We start from the raw sequence: 15043 nt of genomic DNA, 5'->3' as shown, positions 1-15043 counted from the left end.
TTAGGCTGGGTTTGGTAAGTTTCACTAGGCTACCATCACAAGTCGAGACTGAATATTTGCCAGTTCTCTCATGTGCTGTGACATTGTTTTTGTAGGAGTCATTTTGGGCTATGTCGTACAGGCACATGTTTTCCAAAGCAGTACTTCTGTTTGGGTAGTATGTGTAAATTACATTGTTTTCTAAAATGTCCTGGCTGTTGGGATCATTTGTGGCTGTTGTTTCTATCTCTTGGTAGGATTGTATTACTCTTTTTTTCAGGATAAAGCTGGACCAAGGTTTAGGCAGACTATGGGCCTCAATACAAGTCAGCTGGTCCAGAAAGAACGGTGGTGGTAAATCTGCAACCACCGTTCTTTCCAGACCGGCTGATTAAGAGTCCTGCAGACGGGAGGTGTCACTCCCACCAGGTCTAACCTGGCGGGTTTAACACCATCCAACTGCAGGCGAACATGGAAACACCGACTCTGTCATAGACGGAGCCGGTGTTTCCATGGTCCCCATCCCCATGGAGTCCTATGGGACTCCATGGGAATGGGGATTTACTGATTTCCGTCCTCCGGAATTACCGGGTCACCGGGGTTGTAATGCCCCGGTGATTCCGGCAATCACAGAGGCAGAATGGTAATACGAGTCCGGCGGTAACCTGCCGGAACTTCCGGCAGGGTCATCGCCGGACTCGTAATGAAGCCCTATGTGTTCAGATGTGTCATATAAGACTGTACCTGTTAAATGGTCTGCAGCTTCATAACATCCGCATTCTCAATGGAAGAGCATCTTTATACCAAAGCTATAAACATTTTTGAGACAGTGTTTTGTCAGATGATATGGATGCAATACAATCAACGTGTTCTTCACAGACCAAATCAGCAACATCACTCACCACATTAACGACTCCATACCCACCCTAAACACCCCTGCCATAGCACCATGCCATGTCCCACGGTAATCAGAATTCAAGACCCTAACACTGGAAGAATTTATACACATACTTGCATCATCAAAGGCCACCTCTTACAAGGCAAATGTCAGCTTTCAATCTTAAGAAGATCACAATAAAGGTTCTCCATTCTCTCCCCCACACTATCAACACCTCACTCATGCAAGGCATCTTCCCAGACACAATGACAACTGGGTGGCCAGATCATACGCGCACTAAAGGAGCACACACTGGAGCTACATGACCTAACAAACTACCACCCTATCACCCATCTACTATTTAATGGCAAGATCATCAAGAACACTGTCATGTTCCAACAACGTGAAATGTTTGCCCAAACAACCCACTTCCAGAATACCAGTCCACCTCTTGCTCGATGATTGTGCCTCAAGTTCCATATAAGTATACTCCCCCTGGTGCTTTTTATAAAAACTTGCAAGCCTGAAACAAGATATGCACTGCCCAAACTGTAACAATATGGAATAGACAATGGCCCATTTTCTTTCCTTGTGTCCTGAATACTCCCCATTCTGGCAGGTATATCTGAAACTGATGCTTAGACTCTATAATGTTGGCCATATAAGTAATGCAACAGCCATTTGCATTTAACATCGTCTACACGGTTTGGGCTGTTCCAAAGTAAAGTATTTGCCATGCCAATGGGAGATTGTGAACTAGCATTCCAGAAAATTGTTTTATTTTGTCAATGCCTGACAATTCATTAACCATATTTAGTACTTTTGTTAAATGATACAATATTGTTTAAGATCTGTGTTTTTAAACTGAGTTTATTTCATCCTTCCTTCCTATTACAGGAAATCAAATATTACATTTATCCTGGAGGAGTAGTTGAAACCTCGAATAAGAAGCATGCTGTTCTTGAAAGTAAACATCTAGTTTATCCCTGTTTATGATTTTATTGATTTGTAATGCATTTTATGCGAGTATCGCTTTGAATCCAATTTTAGTAATTTTATAATGTAGTCATGAAAGGTTTTAATTATTACAGATACATTAGGTTGATCCAATGGCTACATTTGGCATTCGGACCAATAATGGAATAGTTATGCCTACATGCCTACTACAATAGCTTGCACTTTAAGAATTTGAGCAGTATATTGCACCTGATCTAGTGTTGCCCCCCCACCCTACTACAACATGGATAACAATGAAAGGTTGTTTGAGGGAGTAGTCGAAACACTAAAGTGAATATATATATATATATATATATATATATATATATATATATATATATATATATATATATATATATATATATATTACACAGCCCGCAGTTATGGTTAAGTTGCTAAACCCATAGGAAGACCAGTTTTTCGACGGCGGATAACTTCGCTCCCCCTGGAGGAATCCTCACCAAACTCTGCAAAAAAAAGTATATGGCCCACTCTGAATAGTTACGGCAAATTTGGTGAGGTTTTGTGCAGGGAAGTCAAAGTTATAGGGGGTCCCAAAACATTTTTTTTTCATAGGCTGAATGGGGAAAAACGTTGCGCACGACTACAGGGTGAACAGCTGGATGGATTTTTGACAAATTTGCGGAAGGAGTGGGGTCTTGGTTCAAAAAAGCTGGATGGATTTTTGACAAATTTGCGGAAGGAGTGGGGTCTTGGTTCAAAAAGCGTGTTTTTGTGTGTTCGTGGGAAATCCAACCAGTACTTTTGTTGCAAAGAACTGAAATGTACATCTAACAAAAAGGGTGATATCTGGCTCCGCTCCGCGGACCCATTTCCCTGTTCTCTCCGCAGACAGAAGGCTCATTGGCTTGCAGTACGCCGTGATGTCGATGAACATTGGAAGCAGCCAGTGATTGGCTGGAGGGAAGCGTGCTGTGCATCAATGTTTTTGCGAAATGCCGCAATGGTGTATCGGATGACAATGCAGCAGTGTACGGTGTTGGAAAACATGACCTAACAAAAAGGTTTGGGGGAGTGAAAAGGGGAAAATATGATATATTTGTTTAGGTCGAAGAAGACGGTGGTGTGCGAGTGGTGTACGCGAGCACTGCAGTAATTTTGCCGTGCCGGAAGCGGTTGCGAAACATGGTTTGCAGGATCGGATGGGTGAAAGAGGGGATGAAAAGGTTGGGGGAGGGAAAAGCGGAAAATATGATATATTTGTTTAGGTCATAGAAGACAGTGGTGTGCGAGGGCAGTACGCGAGCAATGCAGCAATTTGCGGGTAGGTCCTCTGGCAAAACCTTCTGTGGCAACTACATGGACGCTCCATTGGAAATGGGGACTGCATTGCAGAGGATGCGAAGAAATTAACAATGTGTTATGCTGTTGGCTAGGGGTGTCGGTGCTTATGTTGTCTTTGTGGGTTTCCATTGTGGTGTGGCGATGGGTAGGGGTGTTGGTGGCAGTGATAGGTTTGGCAAGTGTGGTCCATGGCCAAATGTTCTCATGCATGCCTCCATTGCCATGCAGTGGTTGTGGGGAACGGCTAGACTTTTGGGTGCATGGGCGGAGGTCGTAGGCCCCCGCATGTACCCAAGAGGCTAGGGCTTGCCACAGCCTTGCTTCATGGACAGCAGTAAGTCATTGCCAATTGGAAGGAATTTTTTTACCATCACAGTTTTGCGATATGGACCATTCACGCAGCTAGTTGCATATACTTCATTGGCAGGTAGCTGCACAGGTGACTATCATTCTTTGGTGAATGCAGGCAGACTCCATTGGGGATGGGGAGTCCATTGGAGACAATAGGAGGATATGTCCAGTCGGTGTACTATGTTGTGTTGTGCCTGCAAAGCTCTTACTGCCTTGTGTGCATTACTAGGGCCCTTGGAGCTAACTGTCTGGCCACTGGTTGGAAGTAGGCTTGAGAATGTTGCCTTGTTTGGGTCTGTTACTATACCCATACATACTTGTAGTCAGGAAAGCTACGTGGCCACATGTTCCGATGCATGGCTCTATTGCCTTCTAGTGGGTGTGTCCAAGGACTAACCTTTTGGGTGCATAGGCAGAGGCCGTAGGATGTTGTGGGTTCCCATTGTGTTGTGGCGGTGGATAGGGGTGTCAGTGGTTGTGGTACTTTTGTCAAGTATGGTGTGTGGCGCCATGATCCCATGCATGCCTCCATTGCCTTGTAGTGGTTGTGGGCAAGGCCTAGGCTTTTGGGTGCATGGGTGGAGGCTGTAGGCCGCCGCATGTACCCAAGAGGCTTGAGCTTGGCTACAGCCTTGCTTCACGGAGGGCAGTAAGACATTGCCACATGGAAGGATTTTTTTTACCATCCCAGTTTTGCAATATGGACCTTTTACACAGCTACTCACATATACTTCATTGGCTGGTAGCTGCACAGGGGACTGTCATTTTTTGGTGAGTGCAGGAAGACTGCATTGGGGATTGGGAGTGCATTGCAGACAATATGAGGATATTTCCAGTTAGCGTACTATGTTGTGTTTTGCCTGCAAAGTCCCAACCGGTAGTCAGGAAAGCTATGTGGCCACATGTTCTCATGCATGGCTTTATTGCCTTCTAGTGGGTTTGTCCAAGGACTAGGCTCTTGGGTGCATGGGTGGAGGCCGTCAGCCTCCGCATATACCCAAGAGCGTAGGCCTTGGGAACAACCCCTGCAACGCAATGCAGCCATGTATGGGACTATTGTGATATTGCTATGTGGATTGCACACATATGTATAAAGAGTGCATTCCCTTTGCCTTAGCTCATTTGGATAAGTTATTATAACCATACCTTCTGCCATCCCACACACTTTTAAATATGGAAGTGTCCTAAGGTACTAACATTTGCAGATTCATTGTGGAGGACATGTTAGACTTCTTACAGCAGAAGTGGTGAGACATGCCACCATTTGCCTTTGGAATGGTGTGGCCGTGAACAGAGCCTTGCTTCAGGGAGTGCAGTAAGACATTGGAACATGCATGGGAGCACTGTGATAATGGTATCTCGATTGCACACATATGTATACAGCGTGCATTTAATTTGCCTTCGCTAACTTCGGTAAGTTATTATAACCATACCTTGTTCCATCCCACACACTTTTAAATATGTGAATGTCCTAAGGTACTCGCCTTTGTAGAATCAGTGTGGAGAACATGTTACACTTGCTACAGCAGCATTGGTGAGATATGGCACCATTTGTGTTTGGAATGGTGTGGCCATGAACAGAGCCTTGCTTCAGGGAGTGTAGTAAGACATTGGGACATGAAAGGATTTTTTTACTGTGTAACTTAATTCATTGTCGGGTAGCTGCACAGGCGACTATCTTCAGAGCCCATTGGGGAAGGTGAGAGTATTGCAGATGATACCAGGATATTGCTATATGGTGTACTATGTTGTGTTGGGAGTGGCAAACCCCTACTGCCTTTTGAACTAACAGTCTGGACACTGGTTGGAAGTAGGTTTCAGAATGTTGCCTTCTTTGGGTCCGTTCCTATACTGATATGCAACTCCAGCGTACGCTCTTGAAAATATGCATGTCTCCTGTGGGTGCCCACCATTACAGAATGGTGGAGGACATTTTGCCGTTCGTACACCACCAGAGGTGGCGTGCAGTGCCTGCACTTGCATATGGTGTACGTCATTGGACTTGTTGTTGTTCACGGACTGACATGCCACCATTTCTGTTTGGTATGGTGTGCCGCTGATAATACCCTGTGCTTTGAGAGTGAAGGAAGATATTGCGACATCACACTATTTACTAAGCATTATACATTTAAAGTATGGATAATGTACAGACCGACCCAGATACATTTGCACCAGACAAAATCATCAACGCTGTTAAGTCCCTCCATATACAGGATGGCAGGCCATCTGACTGTTAGCTTTCTTTTGCGTACTTGTTGAGATGGGCAACAGACGAGGTTGGAGTTCCTATTGTGTGCAATTGTAATGTGTGCATCGCTTCCATTATACGTGTGGGCAGCTGACTTTAGTTGTGGAGAGTCATTGCTTACGGCATGCACTCCAGGTATTTTCAATATGTGCGTGCTAAGCGTAGCGCGCTCTGTCATGTGAGCACCTAGCTCCGGAAAGGAACAACATAAACAAAAGCAAAAGCAGACATGTGCACACAGAGCGTATGGTTCCAGAACATTCCCATAGTTTACCAACAACACTGTGAATTGTTGCAAGTGATTTATTTTGCTACAGAATGTTCACGAGAATGTGTAAGGTGGCTGCAATCACCGCTCTTATTATATTTCGCAAACAAAATCCAGTAAGCAATGCCATCTGTGGACTTCTGTACTTCTGTTGTCGTCTAGCAAAGTGGGAAAAGGAGTGCTCTGTGGTCCTTGGTGGCCGGTGTGGAAGAACACATTTTCTTTGCAAGGTAGACAAGGAAGCAGCTGTTCCCTCTGGGATGCATTACAGCATAAACGTTTGCAAGTTGGTTCATATTGCCGGTACCGCAAATGGACATACAGGCCCATATCGGTCAGCCCAGATAATGACGACGGAAAACACATTGCTCATGGTAATCTTGAAATGCTTGGTCCACCACACGTCTGTTGGAATGTGGAAACAGTGGCACGCACAGTAAGGTGCAAGGTATCTGAGAAGAAAGAGGAATAAGAATAGATGTAAGTAGCCGTTATTAGTGGCAGCTTCCAAGACAAGAGTTTGCGGAAGGATGTTGTAATAGGTGGCTGCCTCATGGACCATGTAGTGTGTGTTATCGAGTAGCGTCATATGTTAACCCACAGCCTTGTTCTCTGTTTTGTAGGTGAAACTGTCATTGTACGGCTCCACACAAGCAAAATGTCGTTGAAACGTTGCCACCAGACACTTCTTTCATGTGTTTCCTTTTTACAAAAAATGACAGTGCTAGCAAATGTTGTTAGAGCCACGGCACAATATCTCTGTGTGTGTCCAAAGGAGAATGCAGGAGCTGGTTTGCTAAAAAATGCAACATTAAAATGTGAGCTGTCGATGTTTGTGTGCCGGTTGACTGCGGCACGCACATGTGGATGTTATTATTTTCAATACAATGAGGGTGCGTAGAACTGGTAATTGTTTGAAAGGGCATAGTAAGGGCAAAACAGGGAATGTACCACTGCACGAGTGAGCAGAAGGTGTGCTGTTTCAGTGCACGAATTGCGTTCCCTTTTTGTCTTGTCCTTTATGTCTGTTGCAATTTACGGGGAATGGTGGAGACATGCCCCTGTAACGGCGCGTGATTACTGCCATCACAAATCTCTGTACAATGCACACAGGGAAAGGGTGCGTAAAGTACATTTATAATTATGCATACAGACTGCAGCTTAATAAATTTCAATCTTAATACACATGTGATGTAAAGTTGTACTTACATAACTTCAGCAACTTCCATGCTTGTATTGGGTGGGCGACAAATTGCAGTTTACGGTGTATGGAATTGTTGCAGACTACCTTTGGGGCACATGGGCAGAGCAACTGCACTGTAAATTATGTATCCTTTTTTTCTACAATTCCATACAATGTCTGACCTTGGAGCTAAACATGCTTCCCACTCAATGTTGTTATACAATGAGCATTTGTCCTGTTGAAGGAGAGGTATGTTATGTTTCACTTTCCGGAGATGATGCTGAAAGAAAAAAGGATTCCGCCGGCAACATGTTTCGATTATAGCATGAATTTCCAAATGTTGGTAGTGTCATTACGGTGAAGGTAGTACAACATATAAGTATAGATGATGGTGCCGTACACATGGTGCCCTGAATGCACAGATGGCAACATACATACAATTTGCTTTTACAGTCCCTAACGAACATTTATATGTGCAGTGTGTTAGGAGGCAACGGTGGACGATGGCAAACTGTGTGTTCGCTGCCTCAGCACACGTCAGTGGCTGGCCCATCGTACGCAGTTTGGTGTCTTGCAGCATGAACATGTTTGGGGCTGTCATTGATCAAAGAAAAGGAATTACTGTGTATGTTGTAAACATTTCAAGGGGGTTATGGTGTTCAAATGGTGTTTCCATCGTAAAATAAGAAAGGGAAACAGAAGTTTAAAAATGTAAGGAGTAACGCTGTGTTTGAAAATGGCTGCCGAGCTATGTACCATGTGCTGCAGTGGAATATGTGTTGGATACCTTCTTTTGCAATGGAGTACATAACAATGAAGATGACCTAATGGTCTAACCGGTGCCAGTGGAATGCGAGGAGCCAAATGTTGCAGCAGTTAGGACAGTTACGTAAGATATATGGATGCATTGATCAATTCGCATTGTTGTGTTTTTGTAGATTATCGGGTACACTACGGGTACACTACTACTGTAGTGTAGTGCATTCAGTGTGTCCACTTATTATAGGGTTAGGTGAACAGTGTATGTAGGAAACAGGTTATCTATTGTGTGGAAGAAATGGCAAGCAATGTCAACTGCAGTGGCTAAAGGGTAGGTGGCTGTGTTATGTGTGGGGTTTCTGGTACATGGATAGATGTTTGTATGCATAGTTGTATAGTGCAGTGGCAGTTGTGGACAGGGTCTACAATATTGAGTGCATGGCTGTAGCCCCTTCACTGTACTGGGTGTAGTGAAGCGTGTAGGGCGTAGGCACAAGATGCGTAGTGTAATATAGGTGTGCATTGAAAATTGTGGCATTGCTATGTGTATTGCAGAAATAAGTGCACACATTGCACTGTTCACGTTGTAGAGAAGTATGAGAGCAATGATTGCATACTTACTGTTTGGATTGGGAAGGGCCTGTGCTTTTTTTTGTGTATCGAATTTGAAATGTTGTAGTACTCGTTGCTGCATTATCTGTGGGAAAAGAGAACAGAACATGTTAGAGCATGTATTTCGTTACTTTGGAGTCGACTACATTGCATATATTTATTTACTTTGTGCACCCTCATAACTAGTACTTCATAAGTAATATGCTTTGAACCAGTGTACTGTGCATTAAGCGCACTTCCTATGTTTCTTTGCATAATCATTGGGTCTGTGGGGAAAAAAATCCATGCAGGATAAAGAAAACTTCCAAATTTCTTTGCTGCTGTAATGCACAAAGAATTACAGTAACATTTGGAGTGGTTACAGCACTTTTTAAGGTGTACTCTTGAAGTAGGAGGAAATGTAATGGCCTTTACATGTTGGTAGGATGGGTGGCGTTGTATAGCAGATGGTGTTTTGTAAATGTTTAGCTGCTTCCTTTTTGTAGAACTGTTTATTTATGCGTTTGGTTGCTGCTGGTGGTTTGCAAGTATTGTGGCATGGTACTGTGCTACTGCAGAATTGTGACGGTAGTTACGTACCTGTTGGCATACTGTAACTGCTCATACTTTGGAAGTGTTTGAGGATATGTTTGTAGCACAGTCGTTGTTGAAGGTTGAGTTGGGTTGTTTTAATGCTGCAAATAACATTGTAGTATTCTGGTTGCAGTTAGATACCGGATCTAACTGTTTACAGCGTCCCATTCTTAAAGTGTACATTTACAACCTTGTGCATTCCTGTTGCTACTTTCACATCTGTGTACATTCTGAAGTGGAAGTCTACAATTATGGGTTTACGTAGTGATAGTTCCATATGTCTTGCAGTTGTATGAGTATTCTTAGAGCGCTGGTGAATCATTTGCGTACTTGGTGGTTTCAGAGGTTACCGAGGATAGTTTTGAACCCTCATACTTAGTTCTTTCCCTTTTATGTATCCTGTGGAAAATACTGCTACTGTGATTTGTGTATATGTATTGTTTGTGGGAGTGTCCAACTTGGGTTCATTGGGGATACAATTTTCCAACACACACTTTAATGCATTTCTTCAATGCTTGCTGTATGCTAAGTTGCTTTAGGTCCACAGTGTGGAAGGACATTTTTTTTGTGTGCAATTACGAAGTTACTGGTTGGTGCTGGGGAGTAAGGTATTAAGGTATAGTAGGTTTGTGCATCAAGGACTACATTTTGGCTTCAAGAATATTAAGTAGGCATTTGCAAGATTTGCAGTTAATCTCTGCTTTGGAATGATGGAAGTATAATTGCATTCCCACCATGACCATTGCTTTCTAATGTATGCAGTATAGTGGCCTCCACTGGTTGTGTCGCCTGTGTGGTAGATTGTGGCTATTGTTGTGAAGGTTTTCTTCCCAAGTGATACCTGTCCGTGTGTGAAGGCAGTACGTTTGGAGTTGTGTTTGGTTTCATCGACATTGTATCTTAAGAGCATTAATATTACATATTGATTATGTGAGTGTATATGTAGCGCCGAACGATTATCAGAATTGCACGACATGCACAATATGCTATGGTTTGCATTTTGCACCAGTTGCTGAAATGGAATGGAATCACAGTTAGTTATTGTTACATACACAAAGCATTCCTTAGGGACTTGTTCCTGAATGACAAGGTTCCACAGACTGCATGTATGTTTCCATATGGAGGAAATGTGAAAGATTTCATTTATGAGTATGTTTTTCCTTTCCAGTATTTTTAGTAAGTACACTAGAAATTCCTGTGGATCTTCTTGTCGGTTTAAAGTGAATTTCACCATTCCAGCACAGTAGACCAATTCTTGTCTTATTCCTGAGACATTGTAAATGGTGTCAGGATTAATCACTGCATTTCTGTGAAGGATGAGCATTTGCAAACACAACTGGTCTGCGCCATTTAAATAAATGTTTTCAACAATTGCTGGCATTTGGAATATAACATTCAATGTTACATTTGTATAGCAATTAACACCTGTTGTATTGGAACATTTGAATGGACCAGGTACTTCTGTGTCTGAGTACTTTGATGGAAGGGTATGTGGTTTCTTTGAAGAGGCACTTTTTTGTGTCTGGGGTTGGGTATGTCTTGTATTTTTTGCTCCTTTTGTCTGTGCTTTTGGTAGTTGATGTAGTATGAGTTGATTTCAATTTCTTTGGTGGTACTGTTGCCAAATCAATTACAACTTCTGATTGAATGAGCCTTCTTTTCAAACCTTTGGGTTTGTGAGGAACAGGGTACATTTTCAGATTGGTGTGTACAGTGCATGTAGTCTATTGTACTCTATGATGCAAGAAATGTCTGCGCTGACTGCAGTTGCCTCAATATTAATTAGATACAGTCCTTCCAGTGTACGTAGCCGTGACAGTGCTAAGTAACTCATGCCTTCTTTAAGGACTGTGCTGCCAATATCAATCAATGCTTGATCTAAGGTTTAGACCTTGCGAATTTATGAATAGTTACTGCATAAGCTAGCGAGAGAGAAAACTGTTCTCTGCGTACATGCATGTCTTTGAAAAGAAGGACTCGAGCCGTTGTGTCTCCTATCTTTTTAATTTCTAAAGGTTTGCCAAACTGGATGTTTACAAACTGAATGCTGATGTCCCATGGGTATGTTTGGAAGACAACAACTGTACCCAGTGCTCCATGAACTAAACCTTGCTCTACGTCAAGGTTACGCTTCAACATTTCTCTACAGTTCACACATAATGTAAACATTTTCTCCAAACCAGCTGTGTTGGATATAGAGTTTTCTAAGGTATTTAGTCATGCTATGGCTTGTTGACACATAGGTATTGTCATACCGTGTACATCCAGTTTGTCTGTGGCATGAATTTCCACTAGTGTTTTTTTTTCTTTGTTCAGCATTGTTACATTGAATTGCGCACAGCTTGTTAGAGTTGGCATTAAGGACATACAGGTGACATTTTTGTGCGCTAATTGTTCCATGACATCAGCAGCACATGTGTTATGCCCATACAGCTCATGGATGCATCTTGTATTGAGGGTAGACTGCACCTCCTTTGATAGTACACCAATCCAGATGTTTTTTAAAATGTTGGCGCAGGTGAGGTCTGCAGACTGAGGCATGTTTTGAATTAGTACTCTGTATTGGAAATGTTGCCAGAGATTTACATTCCCGATGCTTCCAAGACTTTTAGGCACACTTTGTGTCCCAAGGTTTTGAAGATAGGTTCACCTTTCACTGTTGTTAATTGAAGGAAATCTCTGAAAACAATGACATGTTTTCCTCCAGAGTTCTTCGTAGTCTGTTTGAGGACCTCTTGCAATCGAAGGTGAATCAAAGCTAACATTAGGTTAGAAAAAATGCTCACCTCATCTATTAGGAGCATTTTCATTTGTTCCAAAACTCTGTGTAGGTCCATAGCAGATTCTGTTGAAAGTTTATAGTACTCTAATTCGTTTTGGTGTTCTGCTGGAAGGAGTATCAATCGGTGTAGAGTGACTCCACCTATGTTGTGACCCCACTCTCCTGTGCAGATGTGGCCAAAGGTATCTATGCTGATATTGCATTTGTTTAGTAGTGCTTGCAATTTACCAATTAATGTTCTTAGTGATTTCATTCTGTTCAAAATTACTATTAACAATTTCCGTTTAACAATCATTGCAGGATGACTTTTCTGTGGTAGGTTTTGAGGGTTGAGGGTAATTTATGCCCTCTATTTATAAGGTTCTGAAGGACTCTGTGGTGGACATTTTTTTGTAAAATTTATTTTTTGGAATGCTTTCTTGTGGTTACAGTACCATTTGTACGTGCTCCGTTAGCAATAGTGAAGTTGCACTGTTTATAGTGCTTTTCTTTTCATTGTCACATTTTGACAGATGACCTACACTGCCTTTACTGGTAGATGCATCCATTTTCCTTAATGTCTGGGTTAGCTCTTCTCTTTCATCTTTCTGTAGAAGTTCTGCTTGCAGTGGATGGCTACTTTCTATGTTTTTAGGTTGTCTGGCTCTATTTCTGCATTGCTTTCTACGGAGTTGCAGTTTGGTAGGCATTGTGTAGTAGCTGTTGGTGAAGAAAGGGAAATGTGGGTGTGCAGATTTTCAAATGTATATGTGTGCAATGTGCATCAGTGGGTCAATGGGAGGGTAGACATATAAATGGAAGTGTGTCACTGTGTAATGGCCTCTACCTTTCGGTTGGGGACAGTATCTTACTTTGTGGGGATTAGTCCAATGGTGGTGACATAACAAACACAGAGCACCTGTAGAGGTGTCATGAGTAAGAATGAAGTACATACTGGTGGATTGATGCAAATCTATATGCTACAATACACCATTAGTGCACTCTTCTAGTAAGACGTACAACACTATGATGGTATTGTACTTACTTTGTTGCTTGGTGAGAGTAGGTTTATTGCAGGTTGTATTTTGAAGTGCACACGCCAGTGGCTTTCCGGAGAGAGGTGGGAACTGCACCTGTATAATGAGATGGTAAGAAAATATGTTGGCTAATGGCATAGTGCTTACATTTGAACAATACATTCTGTAAAACTATAGGGGGTGGCTTGGCAGGAAGAGAAAGTGGGTGTGTATAAATGCATGGCTTATGACATCAAAGGGGACTTGGGAGCATAAGCATGTTTGTTATGGGGGTAGGTGGGTTATTTGGGAGTGTATTGTTTGACGTCTGATTGAACACGTGTGTTTGTTAGTGTAGAACAATTTACTTTCAAAATGGAGTACTTCGCATAGCGGAAGGATGACAAAAAGGTGTGGAAAGATGTACAGAATGCACAGCAGAATGTTTTTGTGTGTGCATTTGCATGCACTTATCTGCCTATATATGCTAGCTACATGAGTGGAGCCATTGTTTCCGGTCTTTAATTTCCTTATGCACATTTATGAATGTCACTGTTGTCAATGCACACATACATTTCATTCTTTTTTAAGTAATGTTGTAATCTATGAAGTGTGAAAGGTAAGTGTCAGGAAACTGTTGTTAGGCATGCAATGTATGCACATAGCTTGGTTTGGTGGGATACGCTGACTGATCCTTTTGTGTGAGATTTTAAAATTTGATACGAGGTGCTTTAATGGGGGCAAGCATCGTAAAATTGATGGAACAAAAGAACAGAGTAACGGTTTTCATATAACAATGGCTGCTATGGGCAAAGGGCAAGTTTGCCAGGACCTACCACTGTAGGAGCCATTTCATGGTAGGTGATGGGAGAAATAAATGTATGAATTTTGAGTACATTATGGAGAATCTGTGCCAGGTACCCTCTTGCAACGAACTTATAACACAGTTGCAAATGTAATGTACAAAAAGTAGTGATACCTACGATGCATGTTGATGGGTAGCGATGCCGATGTATGTGGATGCAGAACTCGTAGATCGTTTTACAGTACTTTCCTGTGCAGGTGCTTTCGATTTACAGGACACTTGAACTCTACATGTTTAACGGTTGGTATGGACTGTTCACCAGAGCTAATAGCGCTAGATGCAGAATTCTTGAATGTAATTGGTGGATGCGTATGTGACCGTTTAACAGTGGCCAATGAGGGAGTGCTGGTAAAAGACTACTGGAAAGGGAAGAAGGACTGGCCCTGCTTTACTGAGGCATGGCCCTCGCGGTAGTTGGTTAATACGCACGTGCTACATGCTGTCCTTCTTAATATGCTTGCCATGGAAATGGGACTACAGATTATCGAATCAGGTGTATGTCTGCTTTTCTGTTCCATGTTAGGATGTTCTTCTGTGCCCATGCGAACCTTAGTCCTTCTAGTGTGACGTTTATCAGTGGAGCTGATATTTTGAAATTAGTCTTCCATTCCATAATGTAAAATGTAGGTTGCAGAAACTTGTATAATAATGTAAGGATGAAAAGCAGAGAGCAATCCCCAACAACTACCACACAAAAAGGTGTTTCTTTACACGTCGCTTTACAAAAAAAGAAAACAAAAGAAAACACTCTTCACAACTACCAACATAGCAGCCATTCTCTATCATGCTTCAAATGTGTTTGTGCAGCCCCCCACACACGACAATATGTTCGCTAAAGCCGCGGCATTTGGAGGTGCGCACGTGCTACACCCGGGTCTTTTCAGGGTGGCTACAATGGAAATAGGACTGTGCAGGAGTTGGGATTGGTCAATACGATTTCCTGTTTGTGGTGTGTAGCAACAGATTATGCCATAACGTGTGTTTGCAAATAGGAGTGGAGATGGCTACGGGTATGGTTGTGCCATTCAGTAGGTGGACTATATGGCTTTTGGGTGACTCCTGGATACATTGGGTACAGGTTTACGCAGAACGCTTTGCACTGGCAGCACACCTTGGGTTCCATAATGTCGATGTGCACTGGTACGGAATACGTGGGATGAAGTGGCACCATGTGGGTCCTCTTTGTGCCAGCTTGGTGATGCTCACTCATCCAGACATTATTATGGGGGGGGAACAGTTTAGGACATGTT

This window comes from Ambystoma mexicanum, chromosome 3p, assembly GCF_040938575.1.
Source record: "Ambystoma mexicanum isolate Mex_15411 chromosome 3p, UKY_AmexF1_1, whole genome shotgun sequence".
NCBI classification, from domain to species: Eukaryota; Metazoa; Chordata; class Amphibia; order Caudata; family Ambystomatidae; genus Ambystoma; species Ambystoma mexicanum.
The sequence above is the reverse complement of the archived record's forward strand: the minus strand, read 5'-3'. Positions refer to the sequence as shown.